Genomic DNA, 19,514 nt, shown 5'->3' on the forward strand with positions numbered 1-19,514 from the left:
AGACGGAAGAATGAAGATGAACTTTATAACACCCTCAGGCAGGTAAAATAGAGCGCGATGGGCGAAGAGTGGCCGATGGCGCCACTCTTTCCTCAATTCTATTTGCCGAAATCTCCACTTCCTTAAAGCCCCGCCTACCAGGGAAAAAAAGAAAAAAGAAAAAAAGGGATGAGCTCGCTCGCCACAGTTTTCTTGTACGAAGTGTTTCTGACAGGCATTATTCAAATTATTTTTCCACAGCCGGAGCGCCTAAACGAGACGTCCGACTATAACACAGTCCTTAACGCACGCACAGTAAAACCCATCGCTGTGACCATAAATTCCCTCCTCCCTCGTGGACAGTGTCCTCTGGCGTCATCAGCCGCAGCACCCGCTTGAGGAAATTGTGAGGCAAAACTTGCTTCCGACTCGTATGCACCGCACACAGCCTCAAAAAAGGCGCTTCTCGTTGTTGTGTATCATGGAGGAGCCCAATGTGCGCCGCCATCTTGTGAAATCAACGACGGCTGCAATACGGTGCAGCACCGTGGAAGCTGTCTCGGATGACCTGGAGTGAATGTCATGCGCAGAATAACCCCCATATAAAGCGTACAAAAAGATATCTACAGTCAACTTGCAAAAACTAACATATGGTAAAGGGCCTCTCTGTTTACAGTACACACCGATGACCTTAGTGAACGGCAAAATGTATACAGGACTGTCACAAAAACCTACAAGTCGCTCGCCGATCCGGCTGCCAGGCGCAAGCCGACGGAACACAGGGGTCCGCTTTACGCTTCGCCCTGGCCTACAAGCGAGAGGTCTTTGTGCAACATTTATTTATTCAGGGTTGGTCAGCCCGAGCAAGGCGCCCGTGTATCGGTGCGTCGGCAATCACGAAGCAACTCGTTGAAGGGGGATAACAAGCATTTAATCATACACAAAACTGATCACGGACAATAAGGGAACAAAGAACTCAAAGTAGGAACGAACAGAATTGGCGAGAAGCACACACAATTGGAAACACGACCAGAACATACAATAATCAGGCAGGGTTACAACAACAGTAAACAAAGGAGTTGAGAGGCACAGGAGTCATTGAGAGTTAACAGAACAAAGAAGAAGAGGACAAGCCGGCGGACAGACCATATCGGAGCGCGGCGAAGAACGGGACGGCTCGTGTGGCAGTCGTTGCGGCGATGGCTCGAAGGCGGCGGGCCCGGTGCGATGAAGCGCGCGCCTCGCCGTCAGGAATTCGGCCCCGCACGCCGCAAAAACTCACACAACCTTCTTCGCTGCCTCTTTCCAACCGACTGTCACCCTTCCCACCGAACTGCTAACGAGCTGGCGGAGGGAAGACGCTGGTTAAAGACAGCGCTGTGCCCAGCGGTTATTTACGGGCGTTTTTTTTTTTCTCGGTGCCACCGAAGACAGCATGCGCACTGTCGATTTATGGCCCGGCCGTCTCCGCGATCCCGACCAGCGGAAGCGACCGAACAGTGGACACAGGGCGCACAACTCGCTTCACCGTGCGCTCTGCCTGCTCCACTCTGGTAATCTTACACCGCGGCCAAGCCCCGACTCCGTCGAAGGGGACAGCGAAGCCGCCTCCGAAGAACAGCCGCTTACGCGGCTCACAAAGCCGACCGCCTCCAGATGCCCCTCGACCCTGGGCAGTCCTCTCCGCCCTCTCTCGCGGCCTCTTCCCGTAGCCTCGGAACGGGATGCCCGAAAAACGCACTCTAAAGAAATATATATATAACATGGTTGGCGCCGGTCTGTGACAAGGACACATTGCCCAAAAAAGAAGTTATCTTGTAGTATATAGTATACGTTATGTACAGAGTAAAAAAATAATGCTATGAGGGGAAGTGGTACATAACAGATCTGCATAGCCATTCTGTGTAGACTTCACAACAGAACGTGCTGAGCGCGGACGAAACACCCTGGAGAAGACGGACAACAACGGAGCGCTCCGTAGTTGTCTGCCTTCTTCGTGTTTAGTCGGCGCTCAAGACCACCAACTAGCCCAATACCTGGTCGTATTAGTCTATAGTCTTTTATAAGGAAATGATAGTGCGCTGTTAGCCGACACTGGCAAAGCGAGGAAGAAAGCGGGAGCGAACGAGCGACTTTGCTAGTTCCGCACCCGACTTGCTGGCAGAGACTAGTCGGGTGTAGCAACACTGCACGGTTTTAGTGAGACGGTTCGCGTGGAACCCCGCAGTGCAGCACTCGCCCAAAACTCACTTCCGTCTCGACGCGGCTGCTTCCTCTCAGAAACCCCGTTGCTGCCGCTGATCCACGTCGCATCGGCGCTCCTTTCACAGACCCGCTTATTGTTGCTGATGCACGTCACAACACAGTGTTTACACGCAAGATCAATGCAGCAAACAAAGACGGACAAAATGAAACAAAGAACAGAACAGTAGCGCCCGTCAATCTTTTCCCAAGCCTCGGCCAGAAAGCGGTACGGGAGGCGAGGCGTCGGCGCGCGCCCACGCGAGGCGGTCTCAGATGCGTGGGCGTCGGCGGTCGCTCCATGAACGATGCATGAGGGGCCGCGCGTGAACGAGAGCGACTCTTGAAACGGCACCCGAGAGAGAGACCACAAATAAATACGGCTGGTGGACTGGGCTCTGAGGGTCGCCGAGGGCCACAAACTCCCGGACACCCTACGCGCTCCTGAGCCCCCTCACAAGTAATGTTGTAAAAAGGCTCAAGTAATAAATGTTTACCACCACCACCTACACGCTGGCGTTCGGACGCAAGACCGAGACGCGCCCCGCTCCGCGATACGATGGACGACGGAACAATCAACAACAGAGCTTGGGCGTGGCGTCCGGCGCCCCAGTGATTCCAGGCGGCAAGGGTGCCGCGGCATGTCCTCTCGAACAGAGCCTCACGACAGTGCGGGCTCACTCACACTAGGCCGACCCGACACCGATTACGGTCTGCCGACTGTCGGCCACACTGTTTTTTACCTTCGTGTCGGCGTCTCCGTCACAGTCGACGAGACAACGACACGAAGGTAAAAAACGCTGCCGCCGACAGTCGGCAGACCGAAATCGGTGTCGGGTCGGCCTAGTGTGAGTGAGCCTTTACAGTTGAAATCGACAGCACGGCGGAATCACGTCGAGACGGTGCTTGTCTGATCGGTGTTTTGTCTTCTTTGTCCTTTATGCGCATTACGGTGTATCGCGCCTAACCACTGTCGGAGGTGACGAGCCTGCGGTACTTCGGTGCAGTGGGCAGCGCATAATTATTTCTTTTATATAAGTTACATTCGCTCAACATCGTTTGATGTCGGAAGTGACGCCTTCTAATGCTGTCAGAGTAAGCCCCGATAGCGGTACATTTATACAGTCGATATACGTAAGCAACTCTCCCTAGTATAGTGAATTATGCATAACTAGCAGCTGTCCCGCAAAGAAAAAAAAATAATAAGAAGATTTATACATCTGTAATCCGTTAAGTCCGTAGACTGTCTACAGATACTCTAGATAAAAGTCAACGCTGTAAAAAACATCGTAGTTTCGCCCGGAAGGCGAAACATTGATTGGGATAGCAAATTATTAGACAGCTATACGAAGCAAGGTTAGCAGTTTCTTACAGCTGCATAAACTGCTGTAAACATTCGCTTATGTTGACACGCGCGCAGAGGCAAACACGAATATATCTCACTCAATGACCACGGACCGTTGCTGTCAGAACGCTGGCGTGATAAAGTGCGGCAGCAGCGGCGAGTGAATTCCTTTTCGTGCTGGCTCTCGCTTCAATGCTCCATCCCAGAAGCTGGTTGCAGCACTGTGGAGGCTACACGAATTCTTAGCCAATAGGAAGGCCGAATGACCCTCGAGATGTGCTCAACCGCGTCGCGTCGTCTGCTCAGCGTCTGCTTGTCATCCTGTTACATGCTCCATGGTTGGTGGATGGACGCAAAAAAAAATGCTTTGACGCCGTAACCATAAGTTTCGTTTACATACAGGCGACAGCAGGTCTTCGCTTTACCTGTACGCTTTCCCTGCAGTCACCTTGCAACCTCCTTAGCAAGTATTACGGGTCAATGCCCATAAAATTGTTCACTTGCGCCACAGCGTCTGCTCCGCGTCTACTTGGCGTTTGCTCGCTACCGTCACCACGTATCGTGCTAGAGCGGGGGAGTAAATTAATGATGCAGCGAATAATTAGGCTTTTATGGCATTCCGCATAGTCAACGCATCACCACCGCTAATGCTGTGGCGCCATCTACCAACTAGAAATCAAACCAGTTTTACGGTTCGGGGCCATGTCTGTATTCCAGCAGCGTGAAAAGAGAGTGCCGATCTCATTACGACAAAACGTACCTGATCATTTTACCTCAGCTTGAGATGAGACTTGGCGATGACAGATTTTGCCGCTTGTTTCTTGCTGACAGGGCGGAGAGTCAGTAACAAGCGCAAATTCGGATCGAAGCGGGTGGTCGGCGCTGCCGTGCTGCCACGATTAGGATGGCTATTACAGCTACCGGCGGTAACTGCCACAGTAATGCGCGGTATACGACGCGCATGTGCAAAGGTGCTAATATGTCACGTATCGCTGTACCGTATGATGTAGTATAGCGAGCAAAAATAAAGCTCTCTATAGTGTGGTCAATAATCAGCTATAGTTACGCCCAAACTGTACACCGCTGCGCAAGGACATTGCCTGCGTATGCTTCGTGCCTTCGACAGTGCTTCAACCAACTTGTGAGATGGAGTATAGGTGCGAGAAAACAGAGCGCACATGAGGCCATCAGCTGTCTCGGGTCGCCTCGCATTCGAACCCATCGAAGATTGCCTCCATGCAAGACAGGCCGGGCGCGCTCGGCCGCCGCGGCCGGGGTATATAGAAGAGGAAATGCACAATAACCTGTGCATTAAGTGCGGTGTCCCCATAGTCTTCCGCACAGGACAAGCCAGTACTCATGCATGTGCGCTGTTGGGGCTCGCGGTGGCGTTCGCACCAGGAATACACCAAGCCCAGTGTATACGTCCGGTAATAGGAATGAAGGAAAAAAGGTTTATTTTACATTATTTACACTTGTTCCAGATGCCGAAGCCCCTTCCATGTAGTAGCATATTAAACGTCTGAGTTCATACCAGCACACGTCAGCACTACACAACTGCACGAAAGGTCTCCGCTTTCAATACAGTCGTTTTCCCTAGGTGACTAGACTAGGGAATCTGATGACTGTATCGCGGCCAATCAGACTCGTCGAATCAGTTGCAATATACAGCCCATGATATCGCACCATTCCGCCGAACTCCGCCTCCGATGTAGTACCTTCGGCCCGCATATTTAGCAACCTTGGCCTCCGAGGTCGAAGCCGTTCCCACGGTAGCACTCGACGTTGACCCTTTTCTTTCAGGTTGGGTTGGCAGGTTCAGGTACAGGGGTCTTTTTTGACCCGCCAACAGTCGGCGTCAACGCTGCGTTGACTTCTGGATAGGCGCTGATCAAAGGGGGGGAGGTGCCTTGCGGTAAACGTATTGTTAATGCCATTTCGCATCGGGAATGTGGCGTGTTTGGCATTAAATTTACGCAAACTCTGAATTTTCCTGATGTCTACAAGCTCCAATGCTCCAAGTTGGCTCTATGCGTAGTCGTACAGATGGTTTTTATTCCACATCAACAAATATTTAAACAACGTCTTCATAGAAACTGTTCTCTTTCGACATTTGTTCTGTACAGCTGGTACAACTCATTACGTATGTACTCAATATACGTATCTCAATACTCAATATACGTATGTGAACCATATATGGTTCACATACTCGAAACTCATCACCACCAACGTTTTTCCTTTCGAATTTATTTTGTTTTACAGATTAATTCCTTTATAGATATTCATTTTACGTGACAGACAGAGCGACAGGTTTCCTCGTTGGGTAGGCGTAGGAATGGTTACGCACTTAAATGAGCGAAACAAAGTTGCGATACTCTGTAGAGGTCTCGCAGCTTGGGCTGTATTCAAGATCCAAGGCCACGTTTGTGTGGATGCTCTTCATTCCGAAAAGTTGCGGCTTCACTGACTCCAGAAAAACAGCAGCGTGTCTAAATATAGACGCGATGGGCACACGACCGTGCACACAAAAACGTTAAGAGCATTATGAAGGTAAGGAAGTAGGCATGCATGCTAGAAAGAGAGGAGCGCGAAAGACAATGGTTCAGCGGCCCTCTTTATGTGTCACTTACGCGGCTTTCATAATTATTTTTGTACGTAAATATACGGCATGTGCAAGCTAGCATCATTTTGTTTAGAGATCATAGATGCACTGTGTGCACTCTCGCTAATAATGGTGAGGCTCACATTATACGATCACGACCAGTCACGGACGCGACCAAACCGAGCACGAGTACAGGCTCACACCACTCACCACAATTTATCAGTGGTGAAAATATTAAATGATTGATGGCGTTAGACGTCCCAAGAGCAACACATGGGCTATGATAGACGCCGAAAAAGGGGTGGCTGTTAAGGAGTAATGATACTTGGCTTCGTTCACGTATCCCTACGCACGCAATGATGTCCGTCGGTGTTTTTGTGTTCTGTCTCCATCAAAATGCGGCCACGATAACTAGAAATCCTTCTCGCCACCATGTTCTCACTGCCCTACAATAACACAGCCACTACGGCGGGAGATCAGCCAAAAGCAAAGGCCGCCGGTAGGGTTCCTAATTGTTCGCGCAACGTTTTCGTTTAGCGAGTCACGACACCGTAGCTAGGCTAGCGCATCGCGCTAAGGAACTCACGGACGAAAGAACGCGACACCTACCAGCTTTATTATGTGCACATCCTGACAGACGTCATCGTCAAAGTAACAGGATAGAGAAAGGAAAGACAGCCGAAACAGCGGAATGGCACAGTTCGGTAAAGATACAACGATGTTCCGGAAATAAGGAGTCCGCGCGTGTCCCATTTCCTTCACTGCAACCTCGCGTAACGGGGTTGGAAAGCGCCTTCATCGGAAGGGGGCGATCACTACGGTGATACACGCATACGCAATCTAAGCGAAGCGTCCCCGTTACGTCGTGCACAGTCCAGCATGCGCCGGCGACTCCGCCGCTTTCCAAGAAGTTACGCTGCCGTGTTCCTCAGCGCTGACTCGCCATCTTTTCCAGTGCTTGCAAATGAGAGACTGGGAACCGCTCTCTGTCTCTCACACATACTTTCGTAACGAGCGCTTTCCTTCTTGCGCGATCAGCGTGGAATGGGGTCGAATGCTGCGGCTCAGCGGACGCAGCAGTCAGTCGACCACGACGCAGGCATGGTTATCGCAGAGAGACACGAAAGAGCACCTCTTCGGTTCATCCATCGTTCGCCTTACTTTCCCCGGCGTCGCTTTGTCACTGAAGCTGTCGCCGGAACAAAACAAAACAATATTCAGCTCGTCGACAAACAGCGTGTGCAGCTGAGAAATTCGTATTCGCTTTCGACAAAACTGCGTTATCGTGAAAGTCATTGTCCGCGAACAAGCGTGCATGCGGAGAAAGAGAGAGAGAAAAAAAAAATGCTTTACCGCGAAGTCTCACAAGTGGGTATGAAGAACCGACTTGGTACGGACAAATCAATATCCAATTCTTTTAAAGGTATGTTGCATACTGCAGCATGTAACATGTTAATAACAACACCTGCATGAAACGTAGCGTTGGATTTCCCATTGTAAGCCGCAATCTGCCGTCCTCGAGAATTATTAATTGTTCACAGTCTGCAGACGTCAGTTGAAGAAAATAAAAAGCACTTCGAAGTAAGACTTTAATTATGTTTTATCTTCAGTGCAATGACAAAGTGACATTCTCTGTTCAAAATAAAATCCTCGTTAATATATGGCATTACAACACGAAAGTGTTCTTTGGACCATTCAATGCAAGCCTTACCAAGCAGGATTTTAAATTTATTATGTCACAAATAGCAAGATGGCTGCTCGAGCTGAGTATAAAGAACGCAATGGTGCACACCTCCTAGGGAAAAATATTCGCACCGAGGTTTGCTATGCGAGTCGAGCAAGGCGCACGAACGTGCTCAGTCTGAAAAGAATCGCACGCGGCCACGCAGAAGGCCAGCGCAGCTAAACCTGGATAATGTTGCTCATTTCGTTCGTTGATGCGTGGACGCCGTCGCGGACAGCCACGCCTCCTGTAGGGGATCACAATCTCCGCATTCAACTTCAAATCAATTCCAGTTGAGCTCAATTATATGTAATAGAAGAATTGAAACGCGGTCGTTGCGACGCGAAAGAAGTCATAAATAGAGAGTTTTAGACTAGGGGACGCAAGCCGCTTGCGTCCCCTAATCTAAAGCTCTCAAATTAATCGATGCCATCCGAGTCAATGATGCGACGTCACTGCTCAAAGAGTTGAGTCGCACGCCGTGGCCAACATCCGATAAATGCGCCGAAGAAATCGAAATAGCGCACAGAAAGAGACCTGTCGTTGAGATGGTGCCTCACATTTCTTCGAGCACGACTGTAGCTTGTGGGCATGAATTACAAAAGCGCGGAATCAGGCCAAACAGCAGAACGCGCTTAGGAGCCGAAGGAAAACAGGGTTGTTTACGAATCGCTTGCGACGGGCAGCCCGAGGCAGAATAGGATGCGCGGATTCAGATGGGGCGACGCGATCTTGGCGCAACAGCGGAGAAAGAGCTAATCACCGGCGCGCTATTGATGGAGCGCGAAGGGTCCGCTGCGGTATACGATACGAGCGACGCCGAGACGGCAAGAGTGTCGCGATCTCGCAACGCCACGCGCCGTCTCGGATGGGGCGCAGCGCGATGCCTTATCGACGCGGGGGAGGAACGATTCGAGTGCCCGCTATCGCTTTCTTCCTCTGCCGCTGGTTTTATTCCGTGTCGCGTCCTTCACTCGCGCAGCGGCAAGGCTGTTCGCAGCAGTGCACACAATTGCCACGGCATCTCGTTCTTATATAACACTGCTTGTGCACTCCCTAACCCCGACAACTACTTCGCCAGAGGGCACTAAATAACTCGTTAAATGTCTCCTTCTCTATGACGTTGTTTCAAGCGAATGGACATTGAATTAATACTGCGAGACAGACAAGGGCCCGAGATGACTGTGTAACGACAGAGACGCTGAGTTAATAAATGTAGAGAATTCCGAAAGAGATACCCTTTTTGAGATCATCCCGCAATAAGGCGTGAGGCCTGCGACAAGGAGTGATTCGCAGCAAGTGATAAGTCGTATCGAATGATTGTAAGATGTCGGCAGCGCGCACTGTAGGAAGGGCACAGGATTGGATCGGGGAAGTAGAACAGCGATGTTAAGGTTCGGTTCAAGCGTGATGAGAAATGCGAGTGGAGCTCCACAACTGGACCCGCACTTCAGCTAAACGCTGGTCCAGCGTCACGCATTTCAATCTAAAGAACTGAACATTCCACATGAGGGTGGAGAGTATTCAAATTTGCACACAGATTTATGTATGCAGAAACTTATCTGAAAGGCAAGATCATACACTACGTCTCATAGCGTACAGCGCCTTATCTCATCTCCTACCTACGAACCGAATGTCCAAGATGTTCCTCGCTGATTGATGTTTGGATCGCCACACTTCCTAACGGTGGTACAGATATACGTAAAATAAGCTCACAAAGACCTCGTTACTCGTAAATAAATAAGAAGAAGGAAATCGGCGATCACTTATCCATGGCCACTGCTACATTATTCGAGCATCGATTCGAGCGAACAGATGCTGCCGCTCTCGTTTCCGCGCACAGTCAGCGCTGTGGTGACGTCGTACGGATGTTAGCTGCATTTAGCCACATACGCAAACCCTGCTGATCAGCTGACGCAGATGCACCGTTCTGGGAACGAGCTTATGCTGCCACCTTTCTAGCGCTGTGCGGTAAACCCGTCTTAGCATCAGTGACTAACATTTCCTACAAAGCTATTTATATACGACATTACTAATATATATTGCTAATTGCGAATATATTACTTATTCAAACCCCCTTTAATTGTAGCAACATCGCGTTCCGCCCCACAACTGCGAAGGAGCGAGGAACAGAACATCAATATATTTTGCTGCGAAAGTCTCAGCTTTTTAACAGAGAGAGAGAGGGAGAGAGAGAGAGAGAGAGAAATAATTATCGAAGGATCTTCGATTATATGAGGAGGCTAGAGTTAGAGGCAACAAACATACCAGGCACATAAAAGCACGCTACTTTTTTTAGCACAGTCACCACAAGCTGCTGGCGTTAACTAAGCTCTAGGCAGCGTCCCACGCGTTTCGGGGCTGAAAGTGTAGCGCCCAATCTGCTAGGAGATCGAGTGGGCGCCACTACCTTCCGCTGAAGCTTCTCCTTTTAACCCCCCCCCCCCCCTTCATTCTCAGCGATTGTTCGACGCTTGCTGCTAACGCATGCACGGGGTGGGGGCACCGCACTATGTTTAGAATCGGCCGTGTGCAGGCTCCAGCTACTGATGCCCACTGCCTTCGTTTCCGCTCGTGACGTCACAATGCATCGAAGCGGCGAGTTGCTAAATGCCGCCTGCTCGACCTGCTCCTGGGACTCCGCACTTAAGGGGCGACCACACCGCGTACGCTGAACTGCGTCCGTATATCAATGGCGTACGGCACAATTTTGGAAGGTGAGCGAGCTGTCTGCCTAAGAGAATGTCGCAAGACACCATCGGGCCAGATCTCACAGACGGGAAGCCGAGAAGCCAACTCAGTGGAAAAGGAAACGGAGATAAAGAATAAAACCTTAATCGTGGATACTAATAGGACACCGATGATGATGAAGAAGTGAACAGGAAGTGTTCGTCTATTGTGCGCATGCCATGACGCACCACAGCGGGAAGTGCACAAGATGACCCAAACGTGCCTTCTTCCCTTCACGCTGCAACGTCTACGTTTCAGCCCTTATTCTCCTCGCGTCATTTCATTCGCTACGAATGCAAGTAAGCTTACTGCAGCGTCGAAAAATACTCCCGAGTCGTGGGAAGCTATTCCGATCCGGGTTTATTTTTTTCTTGATTTCAATCATTCAGTTACTGATTATTTAAGAAATCCTTCGACAACACCGTTACGCAAGTGTGCTCTATCATCTAGCGCACATCGTCTGTCTGTCTGTCCGTCCGTCCGTCCACGTGTGCGTGCGTGCGTGCGTGCGTGCGTGTGTGTGTGCGTGTGCGTGTGCGTGCGCGTGTGCGTACGCGCGCGCGCGCGTATGTGTGTTCCGATAGGAATTCTGATAGTCATTATCACAGTTCATGTAATATGGGGTTTTCTTCGCAAACAACTGTTTGAAGTCGTTGTCACTGCGTCAGTCGTCTTACATAGGGTCACGCTTGCTGCCGCGAACGGCCGGTATCGCGCCGGAACGGCTCTATGTGAACGGACCGTGCCCGGAACATTCTATTCTGTATACTTGCATTGTGAACACTCGTGTTGTGAAATTACTTAGCCTCATTACCCATGAACTTATGCTCCTATGAGTCCGAATGCAGGTTCTGTGGTTGTCAAAAAAAGCTTTATTTAATCATTGTGTTGCGTGTGGGTGGGAGTTGGTGGGTCCGTGAGTGAAAGAGTGACCAAGCAACACAGAGGACGTGTGAGCATGTCCAGGCTTGCACGTTGACTGCCCATTATGCGGCGTGTCAAGTTTCATGATGACTGATAACACCCATCGTAAAAGGACAAAAATATGGCGCGGTCGGAGTGAATTCATAGCTGCTCCCTCAAAAAATTTTTTATAGAAAGTCTATCGACAGTCTATAGACGTCTATACACTGTCTATAGACTGACAGGACAGCGAATGTCCTGTCAGTTCACTACTTCTTTTGTCGTATAGTGTGGTGCTATCGAATGGAGACACATACACCCAAAAATTGCAGAAATAAGGCCTATACTCCAGATTTGAATGTGTTCTCTTCTTTTCTCTGCGGCCCGTGGAAAGCTCACCGAGTAATCGTTAGAGGCGGCGCGATCGCATGTCATGCCTCGTGGGACACGTTTTCATGCACGAAATATGCGCATTAGGCAGAGCAAGAAATTATGACAGAACGACGGTGTTCTTGTTATGCCGTCTAATAACAGCAACAACTTTTCGAATGCGGATAAAAGGAAGCATTTCACGCGTGCGGCACGTGTGCACGACAGCGCTGAGTTTGTGGCGACCAGTGCGCCACGGACTGCGCAGAGCGTTGTTGTTGCGAGAACCACACGAGTCCAGGACAGAAAACTTGGCCACTAGTTTAGGCACTGGCTTCGCGCTGATCGAGGGAAAGTCTCGAAACACGCGACAGACGCACTCAAGAAAGCTGCTTGTCAGCGCTGATAGCCCTGAAACAGAGGCCACTCAATGAACACTGGAACCGCGCGATAACAGCGTGAGCACCGCTACGCGACTCAAAGTTGCCCCGGAGAAGCAAGCGCCCTTTATCTCTGAATGCCGGCAGCTAGAGACGCCAAAGCCATGTTACCATTGCGACGTGGGGTCGAAAATGCGCACATTCGACACAAAAAGCCACTCCATACGCAACGCTGCCGTGCTCCTCGTTGTCTCGAACGAAAGATGGAGAACAAGTGAAATATTGTGCCGCTGACAGTGTGACACAACAAGAGACTAATGGTATCTTCGACTGGTCGCCTCCATCCCCCGAAGCAGAGTCGGGCAGATCCGGCGTTCCCCGAGCTCAGAGGTAGAGGACAAGCGCGCAAGCCGAACGTGCGACTCGCTCTCGGAGGAGGAAATGGCAGATGCGGAACCACGTGACTATGCCAACGTCCGATGATTCGTCTATCGAAAGCTTTCGGGGCTGCTCGAAAAAGCGGCACGAAAAAGTGGGACGAGCGTTCGTACAGACGCCAGCATGCAGTGGCCTAGGTTGCCTAGGTTACGGTGGGCAGTCGCCAACAGCAGCGACGCGGCGCTGCGATGACGTTTCAATCTCGACGACTGCTCCGACGACAGGGCTCGGAGCGCCTTAGAGCGCTCGAAGATGGAGGAGAGCAATCGAGAAGAACCAGCCGAACGCAGGGCGCGCACCCTCTTTCAACCAGCCGAAGACAACGCCGCTCGCGAGAGCGCTCCAGAGCGCTCAGGAACGACCAGCCGAAGATGGCATTAGTTGTGCGGTTTCAATTCACAAAGCAACACTGGTGGTATCACCCAATTTAACGAAGTTCCCGATCTAGCGCAGAAATTTACATTCCCTAGCAAATACCCATAGTGTTCCATGTTATCATCAAGCCGAATTAACGAAGAAAACTTGACCGAACTTCATTTAACGAAGTTTTTCCTGAAATAAAATAGTAAAACAAGCGTTGATTTCTTTCTAATCTTGACACAGACGGGTTCTTCAAGCGTGCGCTCTAAAGCTATTGTGTCAAACATCTAGGCGTTATGGTCACATCCCTATAGGTTAATTTTGACCAGGCTGCGCGCCGCGCCCATGCATCAACACCGCCTCGGTAGGGGCGGCGGTGTTTGCGTCCGAAGTTTTATGCGACAGATGGCTGGATTAGCGGCAAATACAATGCCGCGGTAGCCTTTGCGTGTCGTTACGTTACAACTTTATATTTCCAAGGACCGAAACGTTCCTTTCTCAATTTTACGAACTTCCCGATTTAACGAAATAACATGAGTGTGGTGATCACTTCGTTAAACTACTTTCAACTGACGAAGGCCGGTCCTCCGGCCGGAACCTCAGTAAAAACATATGCCATAACGTTCGTCTTTTTTTTATTTTTCAATGTCTTATGTGCGTGCGTGCGTGCGTGTGCGTGCGCGCGTGCGTGCGTGCGTGCGTGTGTGTGTGTGTGTGTGTGTGTGTGTGTGTGTGTGTGTGTGTGTGTGTGTGTGTGCGTGCGTGCGTGCGTGCGTGCGTGCGTGCGTGCGTGCGTGCGTGCGTGCGTGCGTGCGTGCGTGCGTCAGGTGCAGTAAGAATAAATTATATGCAATGTTCGCTTCGTTTAATTGTCAATGTACTTGAAAACGTAGCATCTGATAGGCTTAATTTGTTACATCCCCTGACAGTTCACATAATTCGAATGATGGCTATAGGACACGATAGTTCTTCGAGAGTGGAGTGTAATGCAATTTACGCAACATAGTGTTTCCTTAATAGTTTTGAGCTTGGAATAGGCGCAAAGCTTCCTAAGTGCGAATAGCACGAAGCTTCGATATAACAACATTTTGGTGCGTATTTTTTCTCTAGTTATCCATGGCTTTTTACGTTTGCGCGCAGATGTAACGCCCGTACAAGAAATGCAGCTTAACTTATATCAAGTCAAGCTTACGCCTGACTTGACAGAAGTTACACCTGGCGTGAACGTTCCCGAGACGCTCATTGCGTTTCCTTCAGCGCTTTCACGACAGGCGTCACTTCAATCAAGCCAAGCACGGGCTTCAAGTTAAGATGCATTTCTGAATATGGAAGTAAGAACCTCCTAAGCAGCTTTAACTTGGCGTGGCGATATTCGCACAAGCCGTTTAAGCTCGTGAGTTCAGGGCCCCTGATGTGTAAAATATATTTAATTATGAAACTGTTTGAACTATACACATTTATGTCCCGAACAGCCAAGGACAAACCATTTGGTGCTCCAATGAATGTGAGTGAATGAAGAAATATAAGGACGTAGTGAAGTGCTTACAGCTGATGATATATTGGAATCAGAAATATGTTATAAGACCATGGATTATTGTAGGCATGTCATTCGAGATAAGTGTCGGAGTGCTTGCTTAGAACACTGGCGAAGCCATTATCTAAGTGGTCCAGCACAATCCTCCATTCCAATTAGAAGTCTTATGAAATCAATGTAAACGTCTACTGCCAATATGAGCATGTAACCATTATCGTTGTCGCAGCTCAAGTGTTCGTCGATAAAACAGACACATCTCGGTATGTTATTTCCTGGAAGCCGACTTAAAGAGCAGCATACGTTATAACTGCGTTTTAAGACGTCAACATAAAGCCTCCTCCCCTTCGAAACGGTCGATGCACAGAAATAATTCTTCATTGGGTGCACGTTAAACAAACTCAGGTGGTCGAAATTAATCCGGAGTGCCCTACTACGGCGTGCCTCATTATCATATAGTGGGTTTTGGCACCTAAAACCCCAGAGTGTAATTTAACTTTTTTGAAAAGAATGTTAACAGCCAGGCGAATTTCTTTAACACTCTATTCTCCCCAGTTGTACACTCACTCCCCTCAAGACTGTGCAAAATTTACCGTTTCTTATTTTAGCAAATTCTAGAACATTACCCGTGTGCTTAGATTTAGGTGCACGTTAAAGAACCCCAGGTGGTCAAAATTTCCGCAGTCCTCCACTACGGCGTGCTTCATAATCAGAAAGTGGCTTTGGCACGTAAAACCCCATAATTAAATTAAATTCTAGCACATTATATACGGATTCAAAAATATATGTGTCGGTTTACCTGTTATAATAGTCAAGACATCTACTGCGAAAAAGATGCTTTCCCTTGGCACAAGTACCAAGTTCGAGCAGTGGAAACGACATCGTGCGACATTTAAGATATGCGTTGATATATATCATTGATCGACAATACCTTCGCTACTTGTTTATCGAAACAGATTATGGTGATTAAAGAGTTCTTCACTACGCGGAAACCAGACGAACGAACCGAAGTTGTACCCCACAAGAGGCTTTCGTCGAGATTAGATGCATGACAACGCCACACATCAAAGGGTTTATTCCTTACCTAAGAAATATTTGTTGTTGTATTCTGACCTCTTTGAGCAGCACGCAAGCCAGACAATCACGTCCAATGCAGGCGCGACCTTTTCACGGTACAGCCGCTCTAATACTGCCGGTGTATCAACACAGTTGTGGCGTTAATTTCCACGCAGTTAGGCAGCATATGCTAAAAGGGCAACGAAAATACATTTGCGCACTCGAAGAGAACCTCGTTACGGTGCCGAGAAAGAGAGCATCAGTAGATGGCACAACGAAAGCGGAGCAGTGGCCGACGTCGTAACTACGAAAGCGGGAAGTGCATTGCAGCGACGTAAACACGACACCGACGTAACACCGCCCTTCCTGTCAAGCAGCGTTGATTCCTGCCCGTCAGTCAGCGGTGCGTCGGGCTATGTGTAGCCAGAACAGCAACGGCTTCGCCTGCCACAGCAAGAGGCGGGACACAGACGCTCACCTTGCCACAAGGAGTCCCCGACGGTCACATTCCGGGCCGAGAAGATGGAGGGCGCCGGTCAGTGGTGATGATGGCGGCTGTACCCTTTGTAAATGATGGTGATGGTGGCCGTACCATTTGTAACGAGCTGGCATAACCCGAGAGCCCAGGCCAAATATTTAAAACTAATATGCTACAAAGAAAAAAAAAACCGTAACAGACGTCCAAAAATGGTCAACAAGCTGGAGATCACGGCGATATCGCCGAGTGCACGGCGGCTGCCGTGGGCTTCGCTCTCTCGCGACGGGTAAGCAACCCTGGCGAGTGCCGACCACGCGCGCACGGGGTGATCGGGAGCGCATTTAAAAAAAAGGCGTCCCGGTCGAATAGCGACCGTGTTAACAATTTCGTTGGCAGTTCACTTTAGTTTTCTATACCATAATTATAATTCGGCAGCTCAGTGACTATATGTGGGCGTTATGACGCTGAACACGTGGTCACGGGTTAGGTTCCCGGCCTTTGCGGCAGCATTTCTGTGAGGGTGACACGCGAAAGAGCATTCTATACTCGGATAAACGGGTGCACGCGAAAGAACCTCGGGTAATTCCGAAGCGCTCCGCTGCGGTGTCCCTCAGCCACTGTGACGGCGGGTTCCTTCGAACGGTTCTCGTGCGACCGGCACCGAATCTCAGCCGCCGCGTACACGACCGCCGGCAGGGCCTGTCTGGAGCACGTGCCTGCAGCACTGCGCAGAACAGCAGCTCCTCTCTGCACTGGGCGGTGCCGTTCTGCCTCGGTCGCATACACGATGTCGGACGCAGGGAGACCATGGGCCAGGCTGGCGGAACGCGCCGCCGGCAGCGGCGGAGCCGGTGCATAATACGGTAATATGCGTCAGAGATTATACAAGTACTAGGCTCGAATGCAGAGAAGCGTTCGAAGTGATTACGGTATACAGCGTATGGACTTGCACCGAATATAGCGAAGCGTTTGCAGAGTCTTAGGTAGACTTCGAGCAGTGGCAAACCAGCCCCCAACAGGACTTCCGAAGGGTGTAAGGACTGCCTTAGTGGCTCTTCTTGATTTATAAGTTGCTGGGACCTACATAAATCCGCGCAGGAATTTTAAAACTACCATTGTTCGCATTACACATTGTGCTTCGTGATTCAAGAAAAGGGAAAGAAAGTGGACGCAGATACAGCCCGTCACTTGTTGGATCCAATGTAATTGATGCTTCGCATCAGTTGGCGTTGATTATTTTTTCTTTCTTCCTTTTTTTTTTTTTTGCTAAAGCGCGCACGGCATGCACAGTTAATTCGAAATTGATCGCCTTCGTTTAATCTGATTCTTCTCGCAAGCTCCGGTGTTGTCTGTCAACACGTAGGCGGCTAAGTGTAATGACTCGAGCAACGGGCACAGGGAACTAATAGCGAATTCCAATGGCAGATTCGGAGCGCTTCCGCAGCAAAGCTTTCTGCTCTTTTTGTAGCAAGACTGCTCCAATGGCAGATCGGGAGCACCATATGATTGAGAGCGCTCGCGGACGCGAAATCACTCCGCGGAGCAAGCAAAACTGCTCTGCCAAAATCGGCGGAGTGCACCAGAACTCTCGACCGAAGTATCTCGCTCGGCATTCGCTTTTTCTTCCCAGCATGCCTCTAGGTCTCTGTTCACGCCAATATCCACGGAAGAGTTAGAACAGTGTAGTGACGCATCTGACCACGGCGCTGAAGCCACCGCTTACGAGCAAACCTTCGAAATCGTGCCTCCCTGCCAAGAGAGCAAAAGTAGTCGGCGACGTCGAGGACTTCGTTCGCTTCTAGTCGCTGAGCAGCTGCATGCGATCTGTAAGGATATGGTGGTTTGAGGAAAGCGGACTGTAAGTACTAGCATAGCATCCTAAGAGGTTATGATACAAGATACTCGCCGTGATGTCGCGATAGTACTGCATAAACATTATTCACCGCGATCGGCGTGAGTGGCTCAGCTCACCGTTGGTGATATTAGAAGAGTAACTGTTAGTGTCTGTTGTGTTATATCCATCTCTAGCAAGGTCGTGGAAATGATGACTGCTGCGATGCAGTTTACTAGGCCACTACTGCTACAACCATAGCGTAACTAATGTGGCTGAAGCGTAGCCGCGTGGACAAGTGACCGGGAAGGATAGATCCGGCTATGAAGTCAGCCGTCTCCCTCCGCGTGCCAGCCGTGCTTTCATCTAGAGAGAGGGTGGTTTAGCTTCGTACCGACGTTGGAGATCGACTGTGCCCTGTATACCATAGTATCAATCGCCACTTACAGCGCATACATAGACCAGGGACAAAAAAAAGGACGACGAAGACAAGCGCTTGTCTTCGTCGTCCTTTTTGTCCCTCGTCTATGTATGCGCTGTAAGTGACGATTGATACCATTGAATACCAACTAGCCCGTACCCAAACCTTGCCCTATATACCTTTAGAGAATACTGACACTGCTGCTCCATTTCGTCATCTGTTATCATTCCATGATCCCACACCTCTCGTAACGCTTCGGCTCTGGAATAAAATGAAAAGTAACGTACGCTTTCCAGAACAATGTTTTACAACATTCATGCAGAAACTCCAGTGGAGTTGTCTAAGTATGCATAAGCATTAATTGTGTTACTTGCTAATCTCCACGCAGCCCGGTGTCATATTAATCTTATAAAACTTGGTCCGACCATAAATACTTATCAACCCTCATCGGTCCTTATCAACTTTATCGGACTACATCTGACCATTATTTATTCTTATCGCTTTTATCAACCTTATCAGATTTGATCCGACATTTACCAGCCCTAATCGGCGCTTATTAACCTTATAAAAATTGCTCGCTCATTATAAGCCCTTACTATTGCGACAGCAATTATATGGACACCACAAGCGCATTTCCGCTGTTGGCGTCGCCGTCGCCGTGAGGTTCCGTATGAAGTCCAAGGGCGATAATACCATCGCCGCGTGCTCTGCGCTTTAGATGTGTCCATGTTTGCTTGTGCGCGCCTGAGACTTACTTGTTAATTTAGTTAGTGCGCCTATATTACAAGTTTATACGGCCAATAAAGCTACTGTCCTTACTTCGTATAGCTGTCCACTAATTTGCTATCGCAATCGATGCTTCGCCTTTCGGGCGAAACTGCGACTTTTCTCTCTGTAGCACCTTATCCATCCACGTCGAACCGTTATCAACTGTGATGAGACCCATATAACCCCTCATCACTTCTTATCATCCATATCAACTCATTGACTGCTTATCTGTCTGTATTGCGCGACCCGAAGCGCATGAGCCCTCAGATATCGGTGGCATATGGGTCGGTGAAGGAACGCCCCAACGGAAGGCACATCCCGCGACCACTGAAACGCACCGGGGATGGGGATGTTTGGTA

General features: G+C 49.6%; 1 protein-coding gene across 3 annotated transcripts in view; it reads right to left on the bottom strand.

Moving 5' to 3' along the window:
• Positions 1 to 19,514, bottom strand: part of Pka-C1 (Protein kinase, cAMP-dependent, catalytic subunit 1) — a 443,650-nt gene that overhangs the window by 173,053 nt on the left and 251,083 nt on the right. The window contains exon 1 of one of the 3 annotated variants that reach the window (XM_050186154.3): positions 16,136 to 16,207. The exons of the other annotated variants lie outside the window; for them this stretch is intronic. The gene's annotated coding sequence lies outside the window, so the exon portion shown is untranslated. Of the gene's footprint in view, positions 1 to 16,135; positions 16,208 to 19,514 lie in introns of those variants that run through there. 3 annotated transcript variants of the gene reach the window in all.

The sequence above is a fragment of the Dermacentor andersoni genome, chromosome 11 (assembly GCF_023375885.2).
Source record: "Dermacentor andersoni chromosome 11, qqDerAnde1_hic_scaffold, whole genome shotgun sequence".
Taxonomy (NCBI): Eukaryota; Metazoa; Arthropoda; class Arachnida; order Ixodida; family Ixodidae; genus Dermacentor; species Dermacentor andersoni.